The 7,476-nt window shown below is 58.6% G+C and overlaps 1 pseudogene; it reads left to right on the top strand.

Moving 5' to 3' along the window:
- Positions 1-3,088: 3,088 nt before the first annotated feature.
- Positions 3,089-4,979, top strand: LOC133754129 (neurturin-like; annotated as a pseudogene).
- The last annotated feature ends 2,497 nt before the right edge of the window (positions 4,980-7,476 follow it).

The following is a 7,476-nucleotide window of genomic DNA, read 5'->3' as shown; positions in this document are numbered from 1 at the left end:
AAGGAGTGACAGAGACAGACATACGACTGTCAGCTTATTTACTCCCCACACAACCAGCAATGCCAGGCCTGTCCCAGGATGAAGCCAGGTGTCTAGAATTCAATCCAGGTCTCCAACATGGGTGACAGGAACTCAAGGTCTTGAGGAAACACCTGACAACTCCTAGTGTTTGCATTAGCAGGAAGCTGGGATTGGAAGCCCACTCCAAATGGATTCACATGAGGCAAGAAGAATAACTCAAATTTACTATTGATTTAATTTTATTTGAAAGGCAGAGAGAAGAAAAGATCTTCTATTCCATGATTCACTAGCCAGATGCTCACTTCAGCCAGAGCTGGGCCAGGAGAAATCCAGGTGTCTGAAATTTCATTAGTGTTCCTAAGTGGGTGGCAGGGACTAAAGCAATTACATTATACGCTGCCTTCCAAGATGAACATTAGCAAGAAGGTGGGTGATGTGGAGATGATCAAGGACCCAAATCAGGTACTTTGATAAGAAGAAACCCAGGCCTCCCCTGGCCGCGGGCTCCTTGTGTGAGATTCCACCACCCGGTGGTCCTGCCAGGCCCCAGGGTCCTGCAGGGCTGCGGCCAGGAGCCAGGCACAGGACGGCTCCAGACGTCTGGGGAAGAGTCGGGCGCCAGAGCTGTGTGGAGTCAGCGCTCCTGGGCCCCAGCCCTCAAGGACACAGAGCCCAAAGGGAGGACCTCTCAGGGTGCCAGGGTCAGGGCGGACTCCCAGGGGGAGGGCCCTTGACGCTGGGGCTCTGAGGGGTGAACAGTAGTTTTCTGGGTTGGAGAAGAGGGGGCAGCAATGGCATACACAGAGGTCGGAAGAGGGCAGACGGTACGGCTGCGAGTGTGGGAGGGAGGGATTGTTCCAGCGGTCCCTTTGCGGCCTCAGCCACAGGACGCCCAGGGACCCGGCCATAGAGCATGGGGGGGGGGGGGGAGGCTGGGTTCCCGGGTAGCCAGGCAGGGTTATGCCCCGCACTTCCGGCCATATTCCCCGGGGGCCGTGCCCCCGCGGCTCAGCCATGCCAGGCCTCATCAGGCTGATCCCGTCACGCCCCGCCCCACCCCACACCTGCGGGGCCCAGGGCCAGCCTGACTCGCCCGGCATGGAACTAGGAACCAGAGAGATGCTGCCTCTCCGCCACGCACATGCAAGCCCACGCACGCACCGCAGCGACAGGGCTGCGGGCCCCCACCCGCCCGCTCAGACCTTCCCTGAAGGCCTCTTTCCTGCCCTCCTGTCTCACCTGTATGCCTCCTCCTCTGAGCAGCCCTCTGGCCTGCACACACACACACACGCACCCCAGCATGGCGGCCTCCTCTCTGTCCGGGTTCTCGCATGGCCAACACTGAACCGGCCTCCCCTTTGTTTCAGTGCCTGTCCCCTCACGGGGCGGTGGCCACCAAGCCCTGGCCCCCAGCCCTGTGGCCCCTGCCCTGTGGGCCCCTCCCTTGCCCGTTCTATGCTCTGGGGTGCCCTGCCCCCCTCCTCACACCGGGCCCTGGGCCTCTCTGCCCCCAGCCCCGCCTGGGGCTCCAGGGGGTGGGGGTGCTGCCCCCCCCTGCTGAGTCCCCTTTGTGCTGTGTGGCCTGGGGCGAGGGGCTCTGCCTCTGAACCAGAGCTTCCTGCCCTGGAAAGGTGGAGCCCAGGAGACTGGGGTGGGGCCAAGGAGACTGGAGGCGGAGCCAAGGACAAGGGATGGAGCTGAGAAGACTGGGGCGGGGCCAAGGAGACTGGGCGGAGTCCTTGGCTGAGAGAGGCTGAGAAGGAGCCCAAGAGGTTGGAGCTGTGACCAAGGAGACTGAGCCCCGCCTGGGATCCCCACATCCTGCACCAGGGTGCGGCTTCCATCTGAGCTCCTCCACGCCCCCCGCCCAGGTCCTGCTAACGCGCCCCTGGGGAGGCAGCAGGGGGCGGCTCCACAAAGCCCCAACCCTGCTGTGGAAGAGGGGGCGTTTGGCATGGGGCTTTGAGGGGTGGGCAGGAGCTTCCCTGGCCACCTGTACCTAAGCCCCAGGCGGCCGCCTCCACGGAGCTGACCCCCGAGCCTCTCTCTTGTGTGGGAATGTCCGTCCTGAGCTCAAAGCCACGGGGACTTCCCTGGGTCACCAGGATGCGGTGCCGCCTCCCTTCACCCTGAGACACCGCGTGAGGCTGTGGCCTGGTGCTCGGAGCAGTTGGGCGGAGGCAGCCGGGGGGTGCTGCGTCTGCCGCCCCTCCCACACGAGGCGACCCCCAGGCTGGCCCACGGCCCCGGGAACAGCTGCGCCGCCACATGTTCCTGGTTTGCCCCAGATGTGCTGCAGCTGCCTCAGCCCCTTCCCCCGCCCGCCCGTGGGGGAGGGGCAGCATCTAGTGGCTGCAGAGTCTGCCTCGTTCCACGGAGCCGCGGAGTCTTGCCGTGGGCAGGGCCCGTCCCTCAAGGGCCCTGGGTTTCCCCATCCGTGGAACCCCAGGGAACCCCCAAGGGGCCGCCCGCAGATGGGGGAAACCGAGGCCGGGAGCGTGCGTCCCTGTAGTGGCGGCTTCCCCAGGGCTGTGGGAAGGGAGAGGTCCCCTGAGCCCCGAATGCCCCGGCCCAGCAGACAGTGGAGCGGGGGAACTTCCTGGGGGAGGGGCTTCGGAGGCAGGGCGCTGCGGGACATGTAGGAGTTCTCTCCCTGGGAACAGTCACGGAGGCAGGTCTGCCTGGGGGTGTTCCCTGGGGAGGGGCTCCAGGGCATCGCCTGGCATAGGGGAGGCGAGCAAGGTCCGCCCACACCAGCGAGGAAGCCGCGGATCGGCAGGACCTGTCCAGCCTCAGTTTCCCCTCCCGCTCCACCCTAGCACTCGGGATGCCACAGGCTCCAGCCAGAAGCAGAGATGTGGCCCAGACGCCTCTCGTGGGCAATGCCCAGGTGGGCGTGCCCGCGCCCTGGCTCCCCGGGCCCCCACGGTGACCCCCACACGGAGAGGCCTTTGCTACGCAGGCTTGTCAGCCCTCCCCGCCATAGCTGGGGGGTCCCTCGGTCACTCTCACTCCTGGCAGTGGTGTGCAGCCACACACCGAGGCGCCCTGTCCCCTGACGGGGAAGATGTCCAAGGAGATCTCGCGCCCGAGCGTGTTTCCCGCTCCGGTCTTGGACAAACTTCACAGGCCTGGGCCTGGACCTCTCCGTCCGTTCAGTGAGGACCTGGGCATCAGCGGCACCTGGGGGCTCCCGTCGGGTTGCCAGGTTCCCTCTGTGGGCAGTTGTGGACTGGGGTTGGGCACAGGGTGCAGGGTTGGCCCCAGGCTCGGGGAGGAAACGCCCCCTTCCAGAGCCTACGCCTGCTGCCCCAGGGCCTCTGCATGCCTGGGTCTGGTGCCCCAGGGAACAGGGACCCTGGATGTGGGGTGGACGTTAGCCCGGCGGCTGAGACCGCTGCACCCCACAGCTCCAGCCCCAGCTCTGCCCCTCATCCCAGCTCCCTGCGAATGCACGCCGTGGAGGCAGCGGTGATGGACCAGGAGCTGGGGGTCCCTGGCGCCCATGGGAGCCCCGGGTGGAGCTCCTGGCTCCTGGCTCCAGCCTGGCCCAGCCTTCGTCGTTGGGGGCATTTGGGGAGTGACCCAACCGGTGGAGAGCTGCTCCCGCGCCCCGCATTCGCGGGGATAAGGGTACCAATGAGGAGAGGGGGGAGAGGCGGGTCCAGTCCCTGCCCATGCAAATCGTGCGCAAGTGAGATGCAAATGTATGCAAACGAAATTCAGCTGGTGGGCAAAGATAAGCGAGTGCCTGCGGTGCGCGCATCGGGGCGCCCCAGCATCTGCCTGGGCTTGCAGCGCCGCGTGTAAATGTGTACGCCGGGCCGGCCGCCAAGCCTGGCGGCCGACACCAGGCGGCCAGACGGGGAATGCAAACGGTGCGTTCCCCGCGCAGAGTGCAGGCCCCTGCGCTGGCCTGCGGCTGGGGGAGTGGCGGCGGTCAGGGGCGGCTTCCCGGAGGAGGCGCTGCGCGCGGGGAATGGGAATGGGGAAGGAGGGAAGGCAAGGCCGCTGGAGACGCCTGGCGAGGGGCTCACCGCGCTCCAAGGCTAGGGAAGGAGCCGGAAGGCCCCTGGGGCCTCTCTGGGCAGGGGACAGAGCCTGCCTCCCGGCACCGCGGCCCCACAGCGCCACCTGCTGGGGACGCTCCTGCCCCTGGCAGCAGGCTGCAGCCACACTGTTGCTAGGAGACCCGGAGCTTGGTCCAGCCTAGGCCTTGGGCTGGTGCTGGGCAAGCGCCTACCTTCTGTCATGCCTGAACTCTGTCATCAGCTCCTGGGGGAAGCACCCTGGGCCACCCCCTCCCCCCCATGGGGTGGCTTCCCTGCACCCCGGCACACAGCCTGGCACCCCGCAACCTGGCTCGGTGGATCCTTCCTGCGTCCCCCGTGGGCGCCATGGATCAGGAAGCAGGGGGCGCCCGAAGACAGGGGGGCCCAGCTGTGTCCGCGGCGCGCGGCTGACCCTCCCCTGCCCGCAGGCCCAGCCTGCAGTGTTGGAAGGCGGCGGCAGTTCTCTGCTGACCGTTTGGATGTGCCGAGAGGGCCTTGGACCCGCGCTGGCCCCGCTGAGCCGCCCGCCTGGGACCCTGGAAGCCCGGATTGCCCGCATGGCCCAGTACCAGGAACTGCTGCAGGGCGAGCCAGGCGCCATGGAGCTGCCGAGCTGACGCCGTGGGCGGGCCGGCCCCAGGTCCGCGCCTTCGGGCAGGGCCTCTGCAGCGGCGCGCGCCCACACTCCGGCGCGCGGCCATGCGGGCAGTGCGAGCTCCTGGTGCGGGTGAGCGAGCAGGGCCTGGGCTACGCGTCGGAAGAGATGGCGCTGTTACGCTACTGCGCAGGCGCGTGCTAGGCGGCCACGCGCGTCCACGACCTTGGGGAGGTGTCCTTCCTGGACGTGCACAGCCGCTACCACACGGTGCGCGCGAGCTGTAGGCGCGCGAGTGCGCCTGCGTGTGACCCTACCTCACCGGGCCCCCAACAGCACGCCACCACGGACTGCGTGTGCGCAGAGGACGGTCTCGCAGCCGGGGGACTCTCGCGATAACTGCCTTAAGCTAAAGCGTGGGAACTCCTCGGAAAAAAATTTAAAGGGCAGCCACTCCTCATTTTATACTCTGCATGTAAATAAAATGTAGAATAAAGATTTAAAAGTGAGGACATAGAAGTAACAGGATTTGACAACAGATGACTTTATTACATGAAAGAGGAAGGAGTCCAAGGAAAAAATCATATTTTGGTAATGTGGGTCAAGGCTAGCTGGTAGTAATGCCTTATGCAAGCATAAAAGAAGAATGAATGCTATGGTTTTCATTTCAGATTTGCTGAGCTTGAGATGCCATTTGTAAAGCTACAAAGAATATCTCAGTAGAGTAGAAAACATGGTCTAAAGTTATATTTAAGGCTTAAGCTGTAAGGAAACAGGAGCAACAGATCACAGCCAGATATGTCAAGGAGGATTGCATAATGGGATAAATCAGAGACCACACGGAATGGTGAATGTGTTACCAGTAGAAAAATACAATTCCAGGAGAAATACAAGAAATCAATAATAAGGTCAAGAGAGGAACAAACAGATAAGAATTTTCAAGGGATGATCATGTATACTAGTTTTAAATATGGTAAAGGCAAAAAACGAGAGGTATCCATTTGGCCTAGTGCTTATTATATCAGTTAAGATTGTACCTTTGGGGCTGATGTTGTGGTGTTGTGGGTTAAACCACCAACTGCAGAGCTGGCATCCCGTGTGGGCACCAGTTCAAGTCCCGACTGCTTTACTTCCAACCCAGCTCATGCACCTGGGAAAACAGTGTACAGTGGCCCAAGCCGTTGGGTCCCTGCACCCATGTGGGAGACATAGAAGTCCCTGGCTTCTGGCTTTGGTCTGGTCCAGCCCTGGCCATTGTGGTCTATTGGTGAATAAACTATCAGGTGGAAGATCTGTCTCTCTCTGTCCCTCTCTCCACTCATCTCTCTGTAACTCTGCCTTTCAAATAAAATAAAAAAGCTTTAAAAGGTTTGGGCTTTTACTAGATTTTCTGCCTTCATATGCTTTCATGATGCTGAATATCCTTCTCTGGTTCTGTGTTTCAGTACATCCTTAGGTACATCATTTGTCACAGTGGATGAATGGCAACAAGTTCTTTCCATTTGTTTGGAAGCCTTTATTTCACCTCCACTTATAAGTGAAAGCTTTTCTGAGAATGATATTTTGGGTTGAAAGGTTTTTCATTTTGTTTTCCTTTTTTTATTTTTATTTTTGGACTTGTACCATTTCTCTGCATTCTCTCCTAGCTTGTAGGGTTTCAGATGAGATATCAGCTGATAATTTAACTGGAGATCTTTTGAAGCTAGGCTGGCATTTCTCTCAGGTACATTTTAGGAGCTTTGCTTTATGTTTTGCTTTTGAAAGTTTGACAATCATGTGTTGTGGTAGAGGACTTTTCTGACAATATGTATTAGTAGTTGTCTGTACTCCCTGTACTTGGGTGCTCAGATCATTCCCAGAAAAGCTCTCATTTGTAACTGAAGATGAACTTTCCAAACAAACCAATGGACTTAACCCTCCACTAAGTAAAACATTCGACAAAAAGTAAGAACAAAACAATAAAAAAATGGATCCTCTACGGTAGGGATAAAGGCTGTAAATATAATCAAATCTGAAAATTGCAGACTGCATTCTTATGACTGCTATATCATGAAGTTAACATCTCTCCACTGGTCAGTTGTTACCTACAAATATATTTCCTACCACTTTTGCATACTATGACTGTCAGCATTTCATTGTAGTTAAGAAGGTGAGCTCTTGAATTGTGTCTTCTTGACAAAATGATTTTGAGACTTTGGAAAACAAACTTAAAATGTGTGCATTCATGATCAGTTCCATCAAGGAAGTAAAGCTAAGCACATGTATCTCAGGGTCACTTTGAGAGTTAAAGGAGAGGTTGTTTGCAGGTCCCAGAGAGCAGTGGTTGACACAGGGTAAGTCTTCAACAAAGGAAACTTGTTATCAACATTGACTTCCTGGCAGGCACCATGGCTCAATGGGCTAATCCTCCACCTTGCAGCACCGGCACACCGGGTTCTAGTCCCAGTCATGGCATCGGATTCTGTCCCGGTTGCCCCTCTTCCAGGCCAGCTCTCTGCTGTTGCCTGGGAGTGCAGTGGAGGATGGCCCAAGTGCTTGGGCCCTGCACCCCATGGAAGACCAGGAGAAGCACTTGGCTCCTAGCTTCAGATCAGTGTGATTGGCCGTCCGTGGCAGCCATTGGAGGGTGAACCAACGGCAAAAGGAAGACCTTTTTCTCTGTCTCTCTCTCTCTCACTGTCCACTCTGCCTGTCCAAAAAAAAAAAAATTGACTTCCTACATCTTTCGAAGGGAGCCATCATGCTTCTGATATATTATGTATGTTACGGTTGTCTTATCAGTCCATTCTCATTCAATTCTACATCTTA

This window comes from Lepus europaeus, chromosome Y, assembly GCF_033115175.1.
Source record: "Lepus europaeus isolate LE1 chromosome Y, mLepTim1.pri, whole genome shotgun sequence".
Lineage (NCBI taxonomy): Eukaryota > Metazoa > Chordata > Mammalia > Lagomorpha > Leporidae > Lepus > Lepus europaeus.
The sequence above is the reverse complement of the archived record's forward strand: the minus strand, read 5'-3'. Positions and strand labels throughout refer to the sequence as shown.